Source organism: Uranotaenia lowii, chromosome 1 (assembly GCF_029784155.1).
Source record: "Uranotaenia lowii strain MFRU-FL chromosome 1, ASM2978415v1, whole genome shotgun sequence".
Taxonomy (NCBI): Eukaryota; Metazoa; Arthropoda; class Insecta; order Diptera; family Culicidae; genus Uranotaenia; species Uranotaenia lowii.
The window spans coordinates 206,126,527-206,151,339 of record NC_073691.1 but is presented as its reverse complement, the minus strand read 5'-3'; positions in this window follow the sequence as shown (position 1 = coordinate 206,151,339).

Genomic DNA, 24,813 nt, shown 5'->3' with positions numbered 1-24,813 from the left:
AATTCGCTCACCGGCATTCTTCATCTAGTTGCTGGCTGGGGCCGTTCGCTTGCTGTAATGTCGATTGTCACGTCGTCTAACCAGAAGTAATATAAGTAAAATATATAGTAAAATATTACCAGCGGCTTCGGCGTAGTGGTTAGAGTTCAAGTCATCTACGCCAAAGTTCATGAGATCGAATCCCGGTCATGGCATACATAGTACACTTTCTGTGGTCTGGTGGTTTTAGCATTTGTGAGATGCTAGCCATCATTACTTCGAAAGATGTGCGCTTAGAAAGAGACGAACCAGCCCAAGGCTGAAAGTCTCTATAATAAGAAAAAAAAAAAAAAAAAAAAGTAAAATATTGAAAAACGTGCACTTATCATAAAAGCTTCAAGTGTTTCTTACTTAGCTAACGCCAAATAGTATCATTTGGTCGTCTTCAATTTAACAGAAACCCAATATTTTCGATAGTCTTGCTTATACTGAAATAAATTTTACAATTTGTATCAAAATCTCAAAAATCGGTATGAAATCGGTATGTTTTGCCAAAAATCGGTATTCGGTATATACCGATTCTTGGATAAAAATTTGCCCAAAAATCGGTATGAATACCGGAAAATCGGTAGGTGTGGCATCTATGACTGTTACACACCGAATGGGCGCCGAACGTGAGCGCGCCTAAACACGAGGGTCCTTGTCAACTGACAGTTATTGGCAGTGTTGCCAAATACCCATTTATATCGGCCGCGAGATGCTTTGTCAACTGACAGTCACCTGCAGTGTTGCTCAATATACATTTGCGTCGGCCGCGGCTGCGTCCGACCCCACATCTCACTTCTTCTCCGAAAAAAGATAGGTTTATCGACAAATAATCTTGATTAATGAACAGACCTTTTAATAATAATCTTTCTTTCGATTTCAACGCATTCCACAACAATTAAATATAAGCAACACCAATATTATTGATGCTTAATGAGCTTACTAAAGCACGCAAGAGCTCTCTGGTGATTTGACAAACCTTGAAAAATTCTTATTACAGGAACTCGGTCACTCGACACATAACACAGTGGAGGTAAATTCTCTGAAGCTATGGAACCATGGAACATTTGACCGTTGTATCACTTGTAAACTTTCTAATACAGGTGTTTTGACCACCTCTGAACGTATACTAATGGGACAAATTATGTTGCATTTCTTCAAGCGTTAGTCAGTTCAAAATAAATCTAAAAAGATCTTAAGCATTTTCAGTATCAGACACAAAATAACCCTTTGCCAGTTTCAATAAATTAATTTGCTGACACACACAAATTCAGGCTTCAACATAATACGACCACCTATACGTCAACCAAAATCCAGCTGTACTCAGAAACTTGACTAAATCGATTGATCTTTCTTTAGTTCATTAGAACTCAATATGGGTAGCTTTTAGATGTTGTAGTTCAACTTGTCAACATGTCAACCCTTCTCATTTTTTTTTTAAATATTTTTCTGTCTCTGCCCAACTCCATTATACATATAGCTAAAAGATAAATTTTATAATGATAATACGATAAGTACATCACTACTCAGTAGTTCGTCTCATATGATGACTCTCTTGAAAATCTATTTTGACTCTTTCTGACTGACCAAAATCTTTAAAATTCAACTTGATCAAATTGGTTAGCGAGCTCCAGTTTACACAACAATACTCTATGGATACATACACAACTATTCCGTGGTGGCGCATGATGCCCTTCCTGAATCAGCAATGATTTAACTTAGGCCTTCTCAGTACCACCGTATACCATGATAACTAGGTATACGTTGGACGTCCAGTCCAGCTGAACAACTTACCAATATTACCTAACACTGCAATTATATAAAAACGTATTGGTCGTCTTGACTATATAAAGGCTCTATTGGTCAGATTAGTTCAACCAAAACAAGCTACGTTACAAGTGAATTCGATGTGTGCATATTTGTCATCCTAGCTCAATATTGCAAGTCAAATGAGGCTCAAATACAACATCATCTGCTACATCGTTATCTGATACATAATCTGATACAGCTCCACCTGGCACAACAAGCTCAGATGCAACATCCTCTGACACAATAAGCTTAAGTGAACAACATAACACTTTATCTGATACAACATCATCTGATGTAACATTAATATTTATATACAACAACTAAAATGCAACTTCTGACACAACCTCATCAAATGTAACAATCTCAGATACAACTTCGTCAGAAACAACGAGCACTGATACCATTCATCGATTGCAACTTACTCAGGTATAAAGTCATCTAATATAAGTTCAAGTAACACAACTTTAACAATTATCATCATTTGAAACAGCTTCCTCTCACATAAAAAGCTCAGATACGACTTCATCTGATATAATATCAACTGATACAACTTATTCTGATACAACTGTACACGCACAACACAGATACAACTTCATCTGACCCAACAAAATTAAATACAACATCATCTGATGCATCGTCATCTGGTACAACAATTTCTGCCACAAGATCATCAGATACCCTGAGATCTTCTACATCATCTAATACCACACAATTCAACAAAACTTCATTAGATAAATCATTGTCTAATACTTCCTCATCAGATACAAAAGTTTTTGTACAACATCATCTGAAACGACTGACATATCTTTATCAAATACAAGTACTTCTTACGAAAAAATCTTATATACTACTTTATCATATATTGATTAATCTGATACAACAAGTTCAAATGCAACATTGTACATTGCATGTCAAAATCATCATTACATTATCGTTTCCACTAGAAAGAAATAGTAAAAAAAGTAGAACACCATCATACGATAGAACTTTATCAGATACAGCTATTTTTGTTACTACCTTATGAAAAATGTTTTTGGATTTTCGGATGACCCCTTCTGAAGGGGGTCCTCCATAGAAGACAAATATTGTTTTCGCGATATTGACGTTACTTTTCGTCGGATCGTGTTGAAAAATTTCACATGAGTGTTTTGAAAGACAAGCAATCGATTTTAGGTGTCAAATTTTGTGTAAGGGATGGACCAAAGGGATCGTCCATATTACCTGTTCGCTGTTTATGCGATATTCACGTTATTATACATCGAAAATAAAATGAAAATGAGATGAAAATTGGTACACGATAGTTTTGAGTGACGTGCAATCGATTAAAGGTATCAAATTTAGTGTAAGGGGCCGGCAAAAGGGGTCGTCCATATTAAATTTTCAGTATCTTAGTGATATTGACGTTTTTATACCTCGGATTGGGATGAGAATTTGCACATAGGAGTTTTTAGGGACAAACAACAGATTTCACTTATCCCAACTAAAATTAGGGGACGACCAAAGGGGTCGTTCATATTAACTATTCACTGTTAGTGCGATATTGTCGTTATTTTTTTTTTTTTTTTTTTTTTTTGTAGCGGCCCACCACACTCCCCCACACCAAAAGGCTCAATTGAGCCCCCTGGTAATGGACGCTACTGTTCTCAGCATGTCTGGCAGCAAAATGATAATAAGAGTAAACGCGAGCAAATTTTAATCATGCTGAGAACACAAATATTTATAATGTCGTGCGAGGAAATGTATTATTTAACTAAATTGACTACAATATGAAATCTCAATGGAAAATAATTTCCTTTGAAGAGATTCATTATTCGATATTTACTAATATACTATTTATTTATTGCTAATTTTATTATGTTATGTTCAATAATTTTATAAGATAAAATACAAACTACAAGATTTTTAAGAAAAATAATATTAGATATTAACGCTACAAAAGTACAAAAGGTAAACAAAACAAAGACTGGTTGATGATCGACTGTTTTAATGGTTCAATTTTTCTTTCAAAAGCTGTATCACTTTGGTTTTGAACATGGAACGATTGGTTATGTTTTTAATATCCGTTGGTAAGGTGTTGTATTTAGTAGGTCCAATAAATGAAATTCTTTTTTGCCCTAATGATGTTGTGGATCGGCTTCGTTGCAAGAAATCTGACTGGCGAGTGTTATGAGTTCGCAACCCCGTAGTAAAATGGAGGTTTTGAATATTTTCAATTGAGTGTAGATTATCATAGACATATACAACAGTTTGCAAATCACAGAGTTCAGATATTTGAAGAACGTTATGCGTTCTTAAAGAGTAAAGCTGAAGGGTAGGGAATAACAAAGGGAGCTTTAAGATGTTTTTCAAGCATCTATTCTGGAGCGTTTGAAGTTTCTGTAAGTGGGACAAGGAGGCTCTTCCCCATATCATAATAAGGTAGTTCAATTGAGAGTGGATAAACGCAAAATAAAATTTAAAGAGAACATGTTGTGGAACAAAATTTCTCAGTTTCCAAAGAACACCGCAAAGAGGAGTAATTTTTTTTTCCAAGTGTTCAATGTGACGATTCCATGAGAGAGTTTCATCTAAGTAAATTCCCAAGTATTTAAAATAACTAACTCTCTCAATAGTATTTCCATTCATAGCTGGGTCATTAGTACGAAGTAGCTTTTTATGCGAAGAACGAAACAACATGTATTTTGTTTTAGTATAATTTAGTGAAAGTAGGTTTGAATTGAAATATTTTGAAAGCAGTTTTAGGTCGTCTTCAATGTGCTGAATTATAATATCAGGTGAAGTTTCAGAATAAAAAATTGCTGTATCATCGGCAAATAAACGTGCTGTGCCTTTAAGTTGAAGGTTACATAAATCATTGACATATAAAAGGAAAAGTAATGGCCCGATATTACTCCCTTGTGGTACACCGATATCAATATTTCTTAATTCGCTTCTTGTGTTTTCAATAGCCACAAACTGCTTGCGACCTTCTAAGTAGCTACGAAGGATATTATTTGCTGTTCCTCTTATCCCGTATTTATACAGTTTGGACAATAATATGTCATGATTTAGAGTATCGAAGGCTTTTTTGAGATCCAAAAATAGTGCCCCAACAATATTTTTTGACTCTATTTTACATATGATGGAGTCAACTAATTCTGAGATGGCAATTTGAGTGCTCGAACCTGATCTAAATCCATATTGCAGTTTATAAAGTATATTGTTCTGATTTAGAAAGTCTACAATTCTATTAACAAGAAGCTTCTCGAACACTTTACTAAAAACGCTTAAAGTCGAGATAGGGCGATAGTTATTGACGTCAAGCAAATCGCCAGCCTTAAAAACAGGGATGACTTTCGCAATTTTTAGACAGTTCGGGAAAACTCCTGACTCCAAAATTTTATTAAAGTATTGTGTAAGTATGTGCGAGAATGTTTCGTGGTTATTTTTCAAGACATTAACAGGGAAACCATCTGGTCCATGACCCTTTTTATTTTTAAGTGAAAAAATTACAAGTCGAACCTCGTTTACACTAGCGGGCCGTAAGAATATTGTATTTTCTACCTGTTCGATTTGAGTCAAATGATCATTTTCAGTATTTACTGGAATCTTTTCAGCCAGGTTCTTTCCAATTGTGGAAAAGTGTTTGTTAAATTTCTCACAAATCTGTGTACTATTGGTTATAACACCTCTTTCATCTGAAAGGTTAATTGAGGAAGTCGTTTTAGATTTACCTAAGAGCGTATTAATGTTTCTCCAGAGCTTTGAATGTGGTGAATTATTTAATAAGCGCTCGTAATAGAGCCTTTTACATTCTTGTTTTTTTGAACTCAATTTTTTATTTATGTGAATTAGCATCTCTTTTAAATTGATATCATTTGGATGCTTTTTCGATCGTTTTAAATAATTCTCTTTTATTTTGATGAGTGTCCAGAGGTCAAATGTCATCCACGGACAGCAATTTCCTTTAAGTTTTACCCTTTTATTAAGTGTTCGAGAAGAAATTTTCACAAAGCGATTGTAAGTTGATGTGATTTCTTGTAGGCCTTCATCAACATTTTCTGGTAGTTGAATACTGTTTAAATAATTCACAAATAAGCTGTTTAGTTTAGCGTTATCAACTATCTCTTTCCTAAGAATTGTTACATTTTTATCACATAATAAATTGAATGATGTGAGTATTTGTAAATGGTCACTAACATCAGAAAAGATTGTATCATTTTTCAATCGATCTAAGTCAATTTGCTTCGATATAACGTGATCTAGAATATTCTGAGTTGTTGGCCTAGTAGGAAAGGTGTTTGTACAAGCGTATCCAAAAGATTCTAAGATAGATCTATATTTTGCTACGGTATTCAGGTTAATCAAATTCACAGGAACGTTTAGGTCACCGACAATGAAGCAGGAGTGATTATCAGCAACAGACGTTAGAAGAGATTCAATTTGATCACAAAACATGTTAAACGGGAATGAAGGGGGTCTATATACGCCATGAACACAAATTACTTGACCACTTGTACAAATTTCGACACTAATTCGGTGAAAGCCATCAAAAGTTATATTTTCAGTAGTTTTAAATTTCAAATTTGTCTTTATATACATAGCTAGGCCTCCATATGGTTGGTCGCGGCAAGAGAAAATCGATGTATATCCCGGAATGTTGTAAATACAACAGTTATCTTTACCAAGCCAGGTTTCACAAACAACAATAACATCGATACAAACATTAAAATGATCAATGGTCTGTAATATGCAATCAAATTTATCTAAATTATTCATACTACGTACGTTCCATTGCAAAATTCTAAAGGATCTTGAATCATTATTAAAAGTACTTAAATTAAAATCTTCTACATTTTCATGGTATCTATTCATTAAACTATCCATTGAATAAAATATATTTCAGTTTTAAACATTTGTAGATCTAAGATCTTATTTTGATCGTGGATCAGCATTGTTCCTTTTTCGTTTGGGTGAAGGACTTTCATTTGGAATCGTGGATGTGTTATTTCTTTGCTGAGTGACATGCATGCTCATGAAGCGATTCATTTCAAATTTAGTTTTGATTATATCAGGTTTTGAATTATCTGTTTGTTTGACCAAAATGGCACCATTTCTTCCGGGCCAAATGTATTTGGCTCCAATTAAGTCTTGATATTCGCGCAATTCAGTTAAAATTTCCATGGATAAGGGCGTCAATTCATCCCTTATTGTGACGTTTAGTGGTTTACCATCAACTACTAATGAAGGATCTATTGAAGAAGAGGCAAGTTTCCCAAAAATTCTTTTTTTACTGAAAATTTCTTCTTTTATTACTGTATCTTTTAATAGAACTTTAATTGGTGGAGACTTTTCATTGGGTTTATTGGATGATATTAATCTAACAGCGTTTAAAATGGATTCAGTTTTAAGGTCGTAGCCAAAAGTGCCACATGTTTTGCGTACAAGTTCTTGTGTATTTTCTCTATTATTGTATGGCAATCCGAAGATCAAGAGGTTTTTTGAAACAGCCTCCCGGTTAAATCGGTCGAGGTTTATTTCCAATTTATGGACCTGATTGGTAAGATTTGAATGCTTAGATTTGAGATCAGTTACTTCTTTTTCAGGAGCATCGTTTCGGAATTTTATGTCTTTGAAATCAGTCTGAATTTCATCGAATTTCGTGGACAAAAATTCCTGCGAAGCCTCTATCGCAGTAGTAACTGATCTCATATCCGTTTTGATTGAGGTCAATTCATGTGAAACCACATTATGTACGGTCGTTTCAATTTTAGTATGGATATTTTCGATAATTGTTTCATGATCTTTCCGTAAACTTATTATTTTGGCGTAAATACATGCACAGTTGGCATCGCAAAAGTATTGCTGCGCTTTCATTTTGCGAGCTGCACTTCCAATCAGATTTTTGCAGCGAAGATGAACGCTCTTGAAACAATATGCACAAGTAAGTATTTTATCAAGATTATTTTCAACATTATTACATTCAATACAAATAACTTCATCATCACATTCCATGTTCGCCATCGCCATAATACAACAATTAAAAGCTAAAAAGGAACTAACTCTTTTGATGAAACGCACAACTAAAGCTAGAAATTATTAAAGTTAAGAAATAAAAGACTTATAAGTTTATTTTAACAAACGCACAAACTAAGATTATTTAAGAAAACAATACAAATAAATATTTCAAAGAAAAAGTGTTATGAAAAGAGAAAAAAAAATTAAATTAAAAAAAAAATCATAAGCTATCTTAAATTATTTGTATGTACGGAGATGAGAAATATTTAATTAAAAAGCGTTTTTCAAAAGGGTTCAATGTCAAAATCGCAAAACAAATAAAATTTTAAGGACAAAGACAAACCTAAATTATGTGTGTGTACGGAGATGAAGATAATTCAATTTAAAAGCGTTGAAATAAAAGAAAATTGATTACATATTAAACGCACAATAAAAAAAAAAATCTAATAAAATCGAAAGTTAAAATCATTGCTTTCCAAAAAGAACAATTTTCAAGTTTATGTTGCACTGTGTACGACTATCAAGAATACAAGTGACGAGTCACCATGAAAACCAGCAAACGCATAGTTCCAACAATGTGTGCTACTAACGGAAGCAACAATACTTTCGTACCTACTCATGTGCGCTGGCTGCGTTTGCCTAATCTTCACCGCTAGCGATCGAGATTCACTAACAAGCTAGCAAGTGCAAGAAACACAACCCTTTGAAGTGCGCTAATAACAGAGACACACACTTTCGCACTACTTGCAAGTGCCCCGAGGTTGACCAAATACTACACCGCTCAGCGACGAGATTTACTAACAGCTGAGCAAATGATAGAACCACAAGAAGTTGAACAGCGGCAGTTTTTTTTCACTCAGATAGACCGACAAACGGTGGACGCATGCAGATATGGTTGAGATATATGCATGGTCAACGATTTGCTGCTGTGCAATATACTCTTGAGAATGTTAGTTGTGAAAAGTAATAAGAAAGAAAAGTTCACTTTACTCACCAACCTAGAGAAGTGACTTTCAATACACAGCTCACCACACGAACGCTTGGGGTATGTTTTTTTTTATGTATTTTAGCACAGAGGAAAATTCAATTTTAACACATTTAGGACAATCCAAAGTAGAAAATCATAGTACGGTTTTGCACACTGAACACTAAATAACGCCACTTAAACTCATCACGGATTAAAAAATACGTATTACTACTATAAATTTCAATAAAACTGCGGGACAATAAAACGAGACGGTCGATCAAAAACCAGCGCTGCCAGAAAAGGCATATTAATAAAAAAAATATTATACATCGGATTTAGACGAAAATTGGTACACAAGAGTTTGAGAGACGAGCAATGGATTTCAGGTATTAAATTCAGTGTAAGGGGCCAGCAAAGGGGGTCGTCCATATTAACCTTTCAATATTTTTGCAATATCGTCGTTATTATACATCGGATTGGGATGAAAATTTGCACACGGTAGTTTTCAGGGACGAGCAATCGATTTCAGATGTCAAATGTTTTGCCAGGGGTCGACGGAAGGGGTCGTCCATATAAATTAATTTTTCACTGTTTTTAGCAATATTGACGTTATTATACAATGGATTGCTTTGAAAATTTCCATACGGGAGTTTTAAGGGAAGGGCAATCGATTTCAGATATCAAAGATTGTATAAGAGACCACCGAAAGGGGTTTAGCTTTTTGGCAATAATTGCGTTGTTATGCAACGATTAAGTCGAAATTTATAAGCGGGGCTTTTTGGCACGGTCAATCCAATATCATATCCAATATCGTCCAATATTTTTGCAATTATTACTTAACAATGACTTCTGAAGTAGACTGAGTCGATTTGGGGTCATTTTCGAATTTCTCAAACCCTGGGGTCTCAAAAGCTTCGTTTTGGTCCAAAACTCATCCATGATTTTTTTGCAGAATTTTTAAGTAACGTTTACATGAGTAAATTTGGACTTTTAGGTTTGTATGGGAAAATTGAACATTTTGTACTGAAAAATTAACATCATTTTTGTTTCTTCTGTGCAACCGAGCCAGCTGGTGGTTTTTGTGCCAATTTATAAAATTCCTAAAGGAAATTTTCCGTTGAACAACTTTGTCTAAGACCGTAAATTCGTATTTTATTAGACAAAAAAGTTATTAGCTGTTCAAAAGAGGTATGTCTTTTGGCATTGATAAACAATAAATTCAATAGACACCACTGTGGTGTGCCTTGCGAGGTATTGCATGACTACTTTTCATGCAATACTTCGCGGGGCACAAGCAGTGGTGTCAATTGAATTTATTGTTTATCAATTCCAAAAGACATACCCCTGTTAAACAGCTAATAACTTTTTTGTCTAATAAGATACGAATTTACGGTCTTCGACAAAGTTGTTCAGCGGAAAATTTCCTTTGAAGAATTTATAAATTGGCACAAAACCATTAGTAGGCTCGGTTGCACAGAAGATAAAAAAATGAAGTTTATTTTTCAGTATTCAATTTTCTCATACAAACCTAAAAGTCCAAATTTACTCATGTAAACATTACTTAAAAATTCTGCAAAAAATCATGGATGAGTTTTGGACCAAAACGAAGCTTTTGAGACCCCAGGGTTTGAGAAATTCGAAAATGACCCCAAATCGACTCAGTCTATTCTGAAGTGCATCTGGAAAATGCTTGCAATTGATTTACATACAAAATGTTCATGACATATTCCAAGTTGAAAGCGAAACGGAGTTCGTATGGGATCAGCTAGTTACATTATATGTTGGCCGTCCCAGCTCAACTGTACACTATTACTTGTTGGCCGTCCCAGCTCGACGTAGCACAATTACTTGTTGGCCGTCCCAGCTCAACTTTACACAATGACTTGTTGGTCGCCCCAGCTCAATGTAACATTACTGTTGGCCGTCCCAGCTCAACGTAACACAATTACTTGTTGGGCGTCTCAGCTCAACTCAACACATTGACTTGTTGGCCATCCCTGCTCAACTCAACACAATTACTTGTTGGCCGTCCCAGCTCAACTTTACACACTGACTTGATGGTCGTCCCAGCTCAACGTAACATTACTGTTGGCCGTCCCAGCTCAACGTAACACAATGACTTGTTGGACGTCTCAGCTCAACTGTACACAACGACTTGTTGGCCATCCCAGCTCAACGTAACATAATAACTGTTGGCCGTCTCAGCTCAACTCAACACAATAACTGTTGGCCGTCCCAGCTCAACGTTACACAATAATTGTTGGCCGTCCCAGCTCAACTCAACATCAACACTTATTATATCATATGTTGGCCGTCCCAGCTCAACTGTACGCAATTACTTGTTGGCCGTCCCAGCTCAACGTAACACAATGACTTGGTAACACAATTACTTGTTGGCCGTCCCAGCTCAACTCAACACAATTACTTGTTGGCCGTCCCAGCTAAACGTTACATAATAACTGTTGGCCGTCCCAGCTCAACTGTGCACTATAACTTGTTGGCCGTCCCAGCTCAACTCAACTCAATGACTTGTTGGCCGTCCCAGCTCAACTCAAAATAATGATTTGTTGGCCGTCCCAGCTCAACTCAACACAATAACTGTTGGCCGTCGCAGCTCAACGTAACACAATAATTGTTGGCCGTCCCCGCAACAATGACTTGTTAACACAATTACTTGTTGGCCGTCCCAGCTCAACTCAACACAGTTACTTGTTGGCCGTCTCAGCTCAACTCAACACAATGATTTGTTGGCCGTCCCAGCTCAACTCAACACAATAACTGTTGGCTGTCCCAGCTCAACTCAACATCAACACTTGTTATATTATATGTTGGCCGTTCCAGCTCAACTGAACACAATGACTCTCAACTTAACACGAACTGTCAACTTTTACAACACGTCGTTTAACTCTGCGCATATTGGCCATCCAAACTCAACAAATCGACAACTGTATGATGGACGTCCTGACTAAACTGGGAGTATTCGACAACTTTTCAATCTGGCAATAGTGTTTGAGCATCCCTTGTACTAACTTAATAATCATTAGCAGTACCGCTTTTCTAGATAATTGAAAACTGTAAGCATTGCCCCTAAATCTCAATTACATCAGATGTTTTCATTGACCAATTTTTAGAAATACATTTTTTGTTCAATAAGAAATGATAACTGTAAAGAAATGTTCGATATTGTAGTATTGTTAAGTTAAGTCGATCTCCATTGCGTAAGTTGGCATTTTCATGAAAAACTTTCAGCTCAACTAATTCACAAAGCCCATTTTTTTTTTAAATTGAGAGTTCGATTGAAAAGCATGTTTTGATGATTAATTAATGATAAACTTGCTGCTGAAAGAGAGAAATTCAGCACTGTCTCTGCCACTACAACCAATTTTGTTGAAAATGTTTTTGTAGGAATTCAAAAACAATTTACTTTTAAAAACAGAAGGAAATCCCAAATACAATCATCTAATGCGAACGCCACCGCTACCGTACCATGGTCATCACAAAAACAGTGCCTTTGCTCATCAACTTTTTACCTTTTCGAAGGGGAATACACTTTGCATCTGATGCAGGGAGACAGAATAACAATAAAAACTTACCAGTTACTCAGCAAACGACATCTTTTCCGTTCTTTTTATTTCCATTTAAACTATCTAAGTGGGGATCGATAAATTGGCAAACTGGAAAGAAAATTCTACTTATCTTTTCACCGATCACACAAAGTCAAGTGAAAAAAAAATGTGGGCCCCCGGGCTGAGCTCCACAATCGCGTCTAGTTTCAAGAAAACGATTGCCATTTTCCCGATAATTTCCTCGCATCATGCACTTTCACACATAACACCACAATCACTGATGCACAGCAAACTTCCTGCGCTGGGTGATTCTCATAAATGTTAATGTAGAAATTTAAGCCAAGAGGCATTTCTGTCGACGGTCGCCACTGTGAAACATCAGTTTGTATCGACGGGAGAATCACCCAGCGCTAGCGGGAGACACCGACCCGAATGCTATCACTGTTACACACCGAATGGGCGCCGAACGTGAGCGCGCCTAAACACGAGGGTCCTTGTCAACTGACAGTTATTGGCACAACTGCTATTTTATGATAATGAACTATCTATTTTAAAACAAAACTGTGAAAAAAATTATTTTCAGATAAGCTTCGCAGGCCGCACAAACATGTCCCATCTCATTCGAAAGATCGTGAGCAAAACCTTCTTTGTATGTATTTGACAAAATGTAAATATCCAGTTTATATGACTTAAATTTAACTTAATGTCGGGACATTTTTCAAGAACCGCACTTGAAATTCAAACCCGATCATCTCAGGGTGGGGTGGACCAAATTTAAAAATTCAAGTTGTATTCATTTTTATTAAAATACATTTGTAAAATTTTGTGCGAAAAATTTGCAATGTACTTGAAATATATAAAATAGCTACTTAAATCATGTTTTTGAAGGGGAATCCCAAACTTTTGACCGGCAGTGTAGATGGAATAAATCAACAGTTAAAATCGATCAGATTGTCAGGAGTATTTACAGTTCGTGTGAAAAATGTCGCAAAGGTTTTACTTTCTTTTTTCCATTCATTTAGAAATATTCATGAGTTAATCCAAAGTCTGTAGTCCTGTTGTGTGTTTGTACCTTTTTTTTTTAATTGTGTCTGGATTTTACCGTTTTTTTTTCGGGATTTTAAGTATCTACGGCTTATTCATCCCTATCAAAAATTCTAAAAGAAAGATATCGAATCGAAACAATGATCCCGGTTAACCTCATATTATGCACTCAAATAGTTTATTACCGAAAAGCTGCTCAGCTGCCTCAAGAACGTCAGAATGAATCAATTAATTTGAGAGGAAAATATTGTAACAAGTGCTCAAAACCTGAAAACTATTTAAACATTTAAAAGTTCAAGCTTTAAAAAATGGTTCATGGTGCTTTTCAAACTATAAAATGTGAAACTAAATGGAATAAGTAATGTTCCATAAATCAATTTCACATGTTTTTTTTTTCTTCTGAGACTAAATTCAGGCGCCACATTCCCGAACATCTTCACGCAAAAAAAAAAGGGCAGAAGCCTCGCTCACTTTGACCATAAATAACCACACTAATTAAGGGGGTACAAATAGAGTAACACTTTGTGAATCACTCCGCGCCACCATTAGGCATCCGGTAATAAGCATCGAAATGGACTGAAGTCTGTGGTTGCTGCGATGCATTGGTTCGATTTGAATTTCAATGGCCACCACGATTGCCATTATGCGAATCGCAAACCAGCCAGCCAGAGAGGAGGAACCGATGCATGTTGTGTTGGTCCTATTGGATGTACCTATGCAAATCTGCACAAGTGCTGGGGAAGAATTTTTATTTCAATCCCTTCAAATTAGCTCCCCATTCAGCGCCATCTGGCGGTAGTCGCCCTGTCCGCTGAAACCGACCTGTCCTCCTAGCTTGCACTCCTAGATTGGTCCTAAGAAACAAGATCCACTGCCTTGTATTAGATTCAACTATGAGCCTCAGAAGATGCGCCACCAAACGGACGTCCAAAGGCCCGTGAAACGTGCTGTATTTATTTCCCATTGAATTGTAAATATTTTTTAATTTGAATAAATGACTCTTTGACGGGCGTACAGTCACATATAGACGAGTTCCAATTTCTAAACTTGAGAAGAGGCATGGCGGAAAAGTTCTGTCCAGTTGCGCACCGACCAACAATCCGTTGATCGTCCGCACAGTGTGCTCGGTAAATTGTTGTTGAGGTTTCTTGCCCCAGTTCCTGCCCTTTTGAGGAGCCAAGCTTCGGAGAGAGCATGCATAGGTTTCTTCCAGGCTGGGACCGCCCCGAAGCTGGTCACATTTCCATGCGATCGTTTTTTTTTCTCTTCCGCCAGAAGTACAAGTCAACAACAATGTCCAAGATTTCCCTAGACTGAAGAAGACTTACTGCTAAACCTACTTATGTATGGAAGGGTTCCTTCGTATCGGTCTACGGATTGCGACGGAGTAGGAGGATGGATGAGTTTGTGGTTTTATTTATGCTGATTGAATCAATCTTGGTCTTGTTTGGTCCGAAAGCCGAAATGTTCCGAGAGAACAACCGCAACCGCAAACAAACCTCGGATTGTCGTTCGTTTATCTCTATCGGTTGTTTTAGCTACTGGAACTTTTTGCATTTTATCATAAAGAAATTGAGCAGGAAGAGGTTTTCTATTTTTGGTTTTTAGAAATATTATTATTCATGAATTGAGGTCTCTAGAATGACTTACACTCGACGTTACGATGTTTCAAAATCACTTTTTCAAGGAATAGTCGAGGTGGCGTGCTTTAATTTCTGTTTCTTGATTTGATCGATATTTTTACCACTCAACTTTTCGCTTCAAATGGATCAATGTAGGTATGACACTTAGGAATTGAAATTGAAATTTTTTTATTCTTAAATCGAAATCCAAATTGTAGGATCCAAACAATGAATGAACGAGTAGATGAATTGTATACCGTTAGGAGGAATTTTTTCCCGAAATCTTTGTTCAAACACTTGTCGGATCCATCGTCATGAATGTATGACGGGTACGAGAGGAAAGCGGAAACATCATCTGACAAGGCAGCGGTCCCGTTTTCTCAAAAGCAAAACCTGTATCCGCTGGTGCAGCTGATGCATTTCCTATCCAGGAAGAAGGATTATGCTAATGGCTACAACTGGCGCGATCGTCTTCCTCGTCATCTTCGTCTACGCCATCGGTGGCGGCGCTTCTTCTAAACACCTCCGCGCGCGGTTACTTGGCGTTACCTCATGAATATTCACGATTCTTTTCTCGGCTGGCTGCTGGTTTGTTAAATGTTCGACAAGCAACCGATTGCGGGAGCTCTTTGCAGAAATCAGGACTCCTCCGGCAAAAAGGTTCTGACCGCATGCAAAAAAAAAACCCACAAAAATCAAATGGGGAAGGAAAGGGTCCAGCCAGCCGATCGAAGGGAAACACTTGTGCTTGTTCTTTTGTTCGGAAAACTTCCAACAGAACCGTTCATCGAAAAATTTCTGACTCAATCCTGGAACTACGAGAACGACCAAATAAACATAAAGACACATACCAGTAAAAAAAAACACGGGACAAACCCTGAAGACAGAAAGAGTTAGAGACACCGGAGTTCAAAGGTAACCCACGTCCGAAATACCGCAGAGAATCCATTCTGTTTTTGTGTCCTCTTTTTTCAACAAGTTGGAACAGAATCGAATCCAACCCTCGTGACCGGCAAATCGAAGGTGCTCCCGTTGAAGTCTTTTGAAGTAGGCTCGACTCTACAAAATCGACCTAGGTCACTAAAGCTGTACCGTACAGGTTCTACCGCGAGGCGGTTGTTCAGTTGTTCCGAAAGCTCGCACAATATCAACCAATTGAAGGGATAGGCCGAAAACAATCCAAATGCATGACATAAAATATAATCACACGCCCGGACTTACCCATTTGGTGAAATTTACTTTCGGTCCCGACAAGCTTTTGAGTTTTACCAGGATCGTACCTAGTCTTTGCTGCGTTGAGAAATTTGTACATTATCTTAAACAGTGGTTTTCAAGCTGTTTTCGCTCACCGTGACCTAAGGAGTATTTGGCATCATCTCTCGCAGAATCTTATGACTGGTTAAGGTAGACACATTCGGATATAAAGACGAACAAATGAATGAATGATGCTTAAATTTTCTTTAATTGCTTCTTTTTATCCACCTACCTAAGCGTCTGCTAGCTATCCAGAGCCAGCGTCTTCGACGACCTCCATCGAGATCTGGCACAACGATCTCTAGTGGCTTCCGATCCGATGACCTCCCAATGGCTCTGGCTCGATGACCTTCTATGGCTCTGGTCTCGGCGCTTCCCTTACACCTCGACGCCTCTAGTGGTCCAGCTTGACTACCTTCACTTGGCTTTCCAGTCTGACGACCTTCCGTGGTACCCCGCTCGTAAGTCCTTCAGTAACTTCTAGCCCGATTATCACCACCTGGTTCCTGACTTGACCCCACCAACCTTCCATGGCTTGCGGTACGACGACTGCTTCGTTGTCCAGCGACCTTCCATGGCACCGGGTTACAGCTATTATAAGACCCAAAATCTCTTATGCCTCCTTAGTATGGTGGACCAAAACTATGTAAATTACAGTCCAAAAAAAACTAGCGAAGCTTCAAAGACTAGCAACGCTAGCTGTAATTGGCGCAAAGCAAAGCACACCGAATGAGGCTCTAAATGCACTAAATATTCTGCCTCTACATCAATTCGTTGAGTTAGAGGCGGAATGCAGTGCCTTGAAACTCTCCAAACACAAAACGCTCTATGAAGGAGATCTTACAGGACACCTCAAAATCCTAAAGAAATTTAAATTAAACTCACTCATTGTGAAAAATGATGACTGGATGGAGCCCATTTTTAACCTAGACATACCATACAATGTAACTATCAATGATAGGGACGTGTGGGAGTCAGGTGGACCTGCGGTTCCTCCCAGATCGATCCTATTCTTCACTGATGGGTCAAAAATGGATAATAGAACTGGGGCAGGGGTGTTCGGACCTAGACTCAGGATCTCAATTCCTATGGGAAACTGGCCAACAGTATTCCAAGCCGAAATTCAAGCAATTCTAGAATGCACTTTAGCCTGTTTGAAAAGGGGATACAGGTACACAAGTATCTGCATATTCTCTGACAGCTAGGCTGCTCTTCAAGCACTAAGTACGTTCACATGTTACTCCAAACTAGTTTGGGAGTGTATAGTTGCACTAAGAAACCTGGCCATAAGGAACAGAGTATCTTTATTCTGGGTACCAGGCCACTGCGGTATCCTAGGGAACGAAGAAGCAGACCAATTAGCTAGGGAAGGATCTCAGGGACTATTGATTGGACCTGAACCTTTCTGCGGAGTATCGAGAAGTGCCCTGACTATGGAGCTCAAGAACTGGGAAAGCACCACTATTGTTTCCAACTGGAAAACAGCGGAGGGAGCAACTCAGGCAAAAAGATTCATTGAACCAAGCGCACGACTTTCCAAAAACATGTTGAACTTAAGTAAGCACGAGTTAAGTACTTACACACAGGCTTCGGACGAATCCTGAGGCGCGACTCAAAAGAGGCAGAGCAGTACCACTCATAGAGGAGGAACTCCCAAACTCCTGGCAGTCGGAAATAACTCTTTCTCGCTTCTCCTAACGCCAGAATCTCTAAGAGCGCCAGTCACTCTTTGCTCTCCCAGAGGCTCTGCGTTCCTCCCAAAGAGGCCTCCTTGGGAGGAATTACTTTGCGTGTGACGATTCAGAATTGCGTTCGAGTTAGGTACATATTTGATTGCTTCAAGTAGCTCACTGCTGCTGGCTGGCTGATGGGGTGGCTGTGCGGCGATGTAAGCACGACGAGTTTTAGACTATTTTTAACTTTAACGACGTTTACATTATTACTCTAATTTACATTCATCTCTAATTACATGATCATGTAAAACGTTTGTCGTATTTTTGGTTTTCAGATAACATGTATTACAAAGAATTCGGCCGGTGTTCAAAGAAGTACCGTCAACTGGGGCATCATGCACACTTTTCACCATGAATGGCTTCTAAAAACTTAACGTACACATAATTATTATTGATAGGACATCAAATTAATTTAGTCAAAAAAATTATTGGTTTCCCCAGTTATTTTTAAATTCACAAAAATATGCGATTATCACCCTACTTAAAAAGGGACAAGATGCAACAAACTTTGTTGTTAATGAAAAAACAAATGGAAACGTCGATTACACTAGTTTACAAAATTTTAAAAAAATCGTGAACTCGATTAACTGAACAACATTTTTAATGTAAAATTGGGCGCTGAATCCGAAAATGAAATTCAAAAAAATCTCAGTAGAACCGTTTTTGAGTTATGCTCCAAATATGAAATTTCGAAAAAATTAAAAAAGTTCTTGTACTTAGATTGAAATATCTCGGACGACACAACAGTAATTTGAAATCTCTTTTTTGCATATTAAAGGTGAATGAATTTTCTATCGATCATCTGAACACTGTTTTTGCGTTTGACCAACAGTATTGTTGATATTAGTGACTTTATGAGGAAGAAAATTATAAAAAACTAATTTTTTTACAGAAAATTTTGTTTCAACTAAAGTTTTTGACTCGATGGTAGCATTTAAAAAATCTGATTTTCTTTTGCGCTTAAATGTCAGTTTATAACAAAGATTTCAAGTGGTTATTTATCAAAATCGGTTGAAAATTGAAGAAGTTATGGCTACTTTACCATAACTGTAATTTTTGAAGTTTTTAATAATTTAACGAACCGCAGTACTCTTATCATAGTATAGGAAGAATGAAACATGATAAATCTCATTCGCTCCAAGCCAAAATTATTTATTAGCTTACCAAAAGGTCACATGCCAAGTTTCAGGAAGATCTGACCATACGGAGGGGTTGCTTGAGTCTCAAACGTGAATAAAATTTTGAGGTATTTTGCCCGGAAGGAACGAAAAATACTGGTTTTTCATCAATAACTTTTTTCATCACTAGCTGATTGTTTTTTATGGTTGATTTTCTTAAAGCCTAAAATGAGACAAATATTTCACCCGAAGACTGTAACTCGATTGGATTTGAAACAGAAAAGTTATTGCGGTTCAAAGGCCGCAAATTTTGTCCAACACGCAATGAGTACTTTTTACGCATTGCGTTTTATACGACAATTTTCGACCAAAATACAATCTTTGAACCGCAATAACTTTTCTGTTTCAAATCCAATCGAGTTACAGTCTTCGGGTGAAATATTTGTCTCATTTTAGGCTTTAAGAAAATCAACCATAAAAAACAATCAGCTAGTGATGAAAAAAGTTATTGATGAAAAACCAGTATTTTTCGCTCCTTCCGGGCAAAATACCTCAAAATTTTATTCACGTTTGATACTCAAGCAACCCCTCCGTATGGTCAGATCTTCTTGAAACTTGGCATGAGACCTTCTGGTAAGCTAATAAATAATTTTGACTTGGTGCGAGTGAGATTTATCATGTTTCATTCTTCCTATACTATGATAAGTGTTCTGCGGTTCGTTAAATTATAAAAAACTACAAAAAATACTATTATGGTAAAGTAGCCATAACTTCTTCAATTTTCAACCGATTTTGATAAGAAACCACTTGAAATCTTTGTTTTAAATTGAAATTTAAGCACAAAAGAAAATCAGATTTTTAAATGCTACCATCGAGTCAAAAACTTTAGTTGAAACAAAATTTTCTCTAAAAAAATGCGTTTTTCATAATTTTTTTCCTCACAAAGTCACTAATATCATCAAAACTGTTGGTCAAACGCAAAAACAGTGTTCAGATGATCGATAGAAAATTCATTCATCTTTAATATGCAAAAAAAAGATTTCAAATTACTGTTATATCGTCCGAGATATTTCAATCTAAGTACAAGAACTTTTTTAATTTTTTCGAAATTTCATATTTGGAGCATAACTCAAAAACGGTTCTACTGAGATTTTTTTGAATTTCATTTTCGGATTCAGCGCCCGATTTTACATTGGAAATGACCTTCAGTTTACTGAGTTCAAAAATGCTGTAAACTAGTGTTATTAATAGCTCTAGATATATGTGTGATGTCATAACGTATAAAGCACTAATTTTAGTAAGTTTCGATTTTGCTCAAATTTGTTCTGTCAAAAATGATTTGAAAAAAAGCATAAGGGCGCTGCATACATTTAGGGGTAAAAAATACTACAAAAATCAACTAGCTTAAACCATAAAAGTTCATGTTATGATAGATGAAATTTTGAAATTAACAAGCGCGTGATGCAAAACAATAATATTCAAAAAAAAGTTGTGTCAAAAATTATTTAAAAAAAAGGATAAGGGTGCTGCATACATTTAGGGGTAAAAAATACTACAAAAAATCAACTAACTTAAATCATAAAAGTTCATGTTATGATAGATGAAATTTTGAAATTAACAAACGCGTGATGCAAAACAATCATATTCAAGTATATGAAATCGAGATTTAAATTTGACTGGTAACTGAATTATATTTTTTTTATTTATTTATTTAAAAATATTTGCATCAGAGTTGTTATAGGGTAATAAAAGCAGTATAAAGTTTGTATGTGATATGGTTTAGCCAATCCGTCAAACTTGGTAAAACGTTTTAGACATCGAAAAATGTGAAAAATTGTACATCTATTGCTCAATTTTTTAAATTGAGAAAATGAGAATCAAAATTTTAAAAATCTATTTCGCGATGTTAAAAACTGAGTAATCATCATTATCATTAAATGATAATTTTATTACATAAAATATATTTATTCAAATAAAAATTGAATAAGTGCGGTGGTACACAAAAGTAGCATCTAACCCTGCTCTTGCATGATACCCCGTTTGAAGGTTATTGAAGAAATACTAGCTACCCGAACAAAATATCTCAAATTTCTTTACTAACTTGAAGCTCGTTGTGCGATTTCTTCTTATGCTATCGTACTTAAACTTTTCATGTAAACTTCACACAGCAATCTGCTTATTTTGGCCGCTCTACTCAACAAACTTATCAGCCGGGACACGTTCTATCTACTGCTATTCGTAATTAAATCATTCCCGATCAGGAGAGCATATCAAGATAATAACTCAAACGTATCTCACCAAGATATTTATATCTGATTCAGTTATAATTAATTACTCCAAATTATCGATTTTAAGTTTCTCCAATCTGAATTATCTTATTCTAATTGACAGACTTGAATGGGGTTAAGTTCATTTTCAATGATAAAGATTTTTTTCGAATTGTCCTAATATAAAATGATTATATCTGATTTTGATATACGTGCAACTTTTTCTGAAACACGGACATCGAAGTCTAGAGGCCAAACCGTACATCAATGCGTTTCGCTCAACGGATTCGTAAAATTGAATCCAACTTTTGGGAAACCAAAAATGGGGCATGGTTTTAACAAATAATGAGGTTTATTGACATGCCACTAGCAATTTTTCTCAAAGCACTCATATCTTGATAAGTTATAATTTTGATAGGTTTTGTTCTGTCCAATATCAAACTATGCTATCTGAATGAGATATAAACTTGAAAGGAGCATATCTAAAATTGATATAATTTAGCTATGATCGCATAGATTTTTTGATATAATTTGAGATATTTTAACATCCTACGAGTACTGAATAATAACTCATTTAGATAGGAAAAAAAATTAGTATCAAAATATCTCATCTTGATATAATTAAGTTTTTCCCTCCTGATCGGGTTCCCAAATGACACCGCCGGCGTAAACCAAAACAAACGAACAAGGGCCAGCCAGATATCTAGCACATAACGTTTGCTTTATAAGCGTGCTCCTAGGGAGCTACTCCCGTAGAGCGCTCATTTCCCTTTTCAGAGCAGAGCGAGAGGCAACAAAAACTCCCTGGGAGCATTGCACCATTGAGGCAAATGGTAACTCCTTTTCATTCCATCTTGCCGCCTAAAGAGTGGGAGCAGATTTGAGCTCCGTGGGTGTTTGCTCTCAAATGAATCCGAAGCCTGCTTACACATGTCTCTTGACCGGACATCCAGCATCTCAAAAGGATAAACATAATTCAAAACGATGACTGTCGGTTTTGCGGGCTCGAAAAAGAAACTGCAGGGCATCTTCTATGCAACTGTCGCGCCCTCCTAAATAGGAGAGAGCGAGTACTTGGGACAAAGTTAATAAGCGCACAAGACATATGGTTGCATATCAGCCCTAAGAAGGTTATATCATACATCTTTGATATCATACCCGATTGGGATAAAATGCTTAGTCAGCAATCAACTGTCACTCCAACCGCACTATTGATTGGTGAACCTGAAAGCATATAGTAACGCGGGGTAAATACCACAATAGACCAACTACTGGTCGCAGTGTGCTCTCCCCTACAAGGAAAAAAAATGGCACTGGTCCGACGACTTTGTTGGTTCCGGCTCCACGCTCTTATTTTGATCCGATGGCTCGCGACTCATCGATCTTCCAACGGTTTCCTGGCTTGTCGACCTCCACCTGGCTTCCCGATTCGATGATCTTCCAGTTGGCTCCTGATCCGACAACCTTCCACGGTCTCCGACTCGCCGACCTTCCAGTGGCCCCGGCTCAACGACCTCCATATGGCTCTGCACCGACGACCTTCCAGAGGCTCTGGTTTCTGCCTTGATGACCTCTCAATGGTTCCTGTTTCGTTGTCCTTCCGGGCTTCGGCTCGTTGTCCTTCTATCGGCGCTGGCACTTCTTGTCACTGTTGATTCCGCTTCTCCTCCTTTCCACTAGAGCTGGGCCTATAACCAGCCGTAGCAGCACTTTGGGCAGTGGAAAGGAGAAATCTATTCTGGTTGGTGGAATACTTTATTTTCTATTTTTACATACTATTTATAGAAAAACCATCACTATGGTTGCATATCTAATGTTTATTAATTATGTTTATATTGTTATTTGTGCCATGGATTACTACGATGAGACAAATCTCAACAAGTAGCCAGGCCACCAAACGTGGATGATATTCCTCAGACAGCGATTCACTGATATTTGCAGTTTTGGCGTCGTTACTGCACCCTTACAACAAAACGGATTTGACGTTCGAGTTGAAGATTCGGATTTCGATCGTAGACGATCGTGACGTGACTGCCAGATGTTTCGGAGACTCGCAAACGGGTTTCGATGTCTTTTTAACCCGTTGTCCAGTTACCACGAAGTACGAAGTATTTTCTGTGATGATTTCTATCGACTCGGTCTTCCCCACATTGACTTTGAGACCTACTGGCTTGTAGCTTTCGGTGAGGTCGTCGAGTTTGCTCTGCATGTCTTGTTGTCTTTGTGCGAGCAAAATAATATCGTCAGCCAAGTCAAGGTCGTCCAGTTGCTCCATTGTCGAAGGATCCTAAGGCACTCCTCGGTTTGGTCTACAGTCAATCGATCCAGTCAAAATCTCGTCCAATACGATGAGAAAGAGTAGCAGTGATAAGATACATCCTTGTCTCACTCCAGCAGTTACCGGGATCGTATCAGACAAGACACCCTCGTGCAGGACCTTGTACGAAAATGCCTCGTTCTGTGCTTCGATAAGATGGGATATGGGACTCCTCGTCGTCCTAAACCCGCCCAGATGTTTTCGTAGCGTTGTGATGTGCAGCGTCTCCAATTTTCACATTCACAACAGGAAAATCTTTCAAATGAAAGGCCAAAGCATACTACTGTGAGTTTGCTTACGATGATTTCAGTTGAAATTCGCCGGTGTTTCGAATGATGATGACGTTAATGATTTTCAAAGTGCTCCTGATGATTTTCAAATGAAAATCGAAATCTTCAATTTCAAACGAAAATGAAAATTGTTATTTTTATGTGATTTTTTTTCAGTTTAGTTTTTTTGTGATTATAATTTTTTTTTTAAAGGAACTAAGCCAAGAACTCTAAATTCATTTAAAATTTATATTAATTTTTGATTTAAGTAAAAGGAATCGATTTTAAAGCAACAACAAATTCTAATATTAAAAAAATATATATATATATTTGAATTTTGACAGCTTTATTCTGTAAAAACTGTCCTAATAATTTGTATTTTTAGACTAATAATCTACTTATTCGAAGATTTTCAGCAAGGCATGAAAATGAAAGCGATGATTTTCAATCGAAAAAAATTTCTTTCATTTGACTATTGCGCGGACCGGTCTGAATGTTTTGTTTACTGACTTTCATAGCAACCTGAAACTTATAAGTTTTCTTTTGGCGGCAAAAAAAGTTATTCGATTGTGAACTTCCAAAGCAGTCTTGATTCAAATGATTGAATGAAAATTGGAGACCATGGTGATGTGGTCCACACATGATCATCCGGATCGGAATCCAGCTTGTTGCTGTCGGAGAGTAGCATTAATTTTCTCCTGGATCCTAATAAGGATCATTTTGCAGAGTACTTTGAGGGTTGTACAGATCAACGTTATGCCTCGCCAGTTACCGTTACCTTCGAGCTGCGGGTTCTGTTGGCCATCGCTTTTTGTGACTCGGAAGA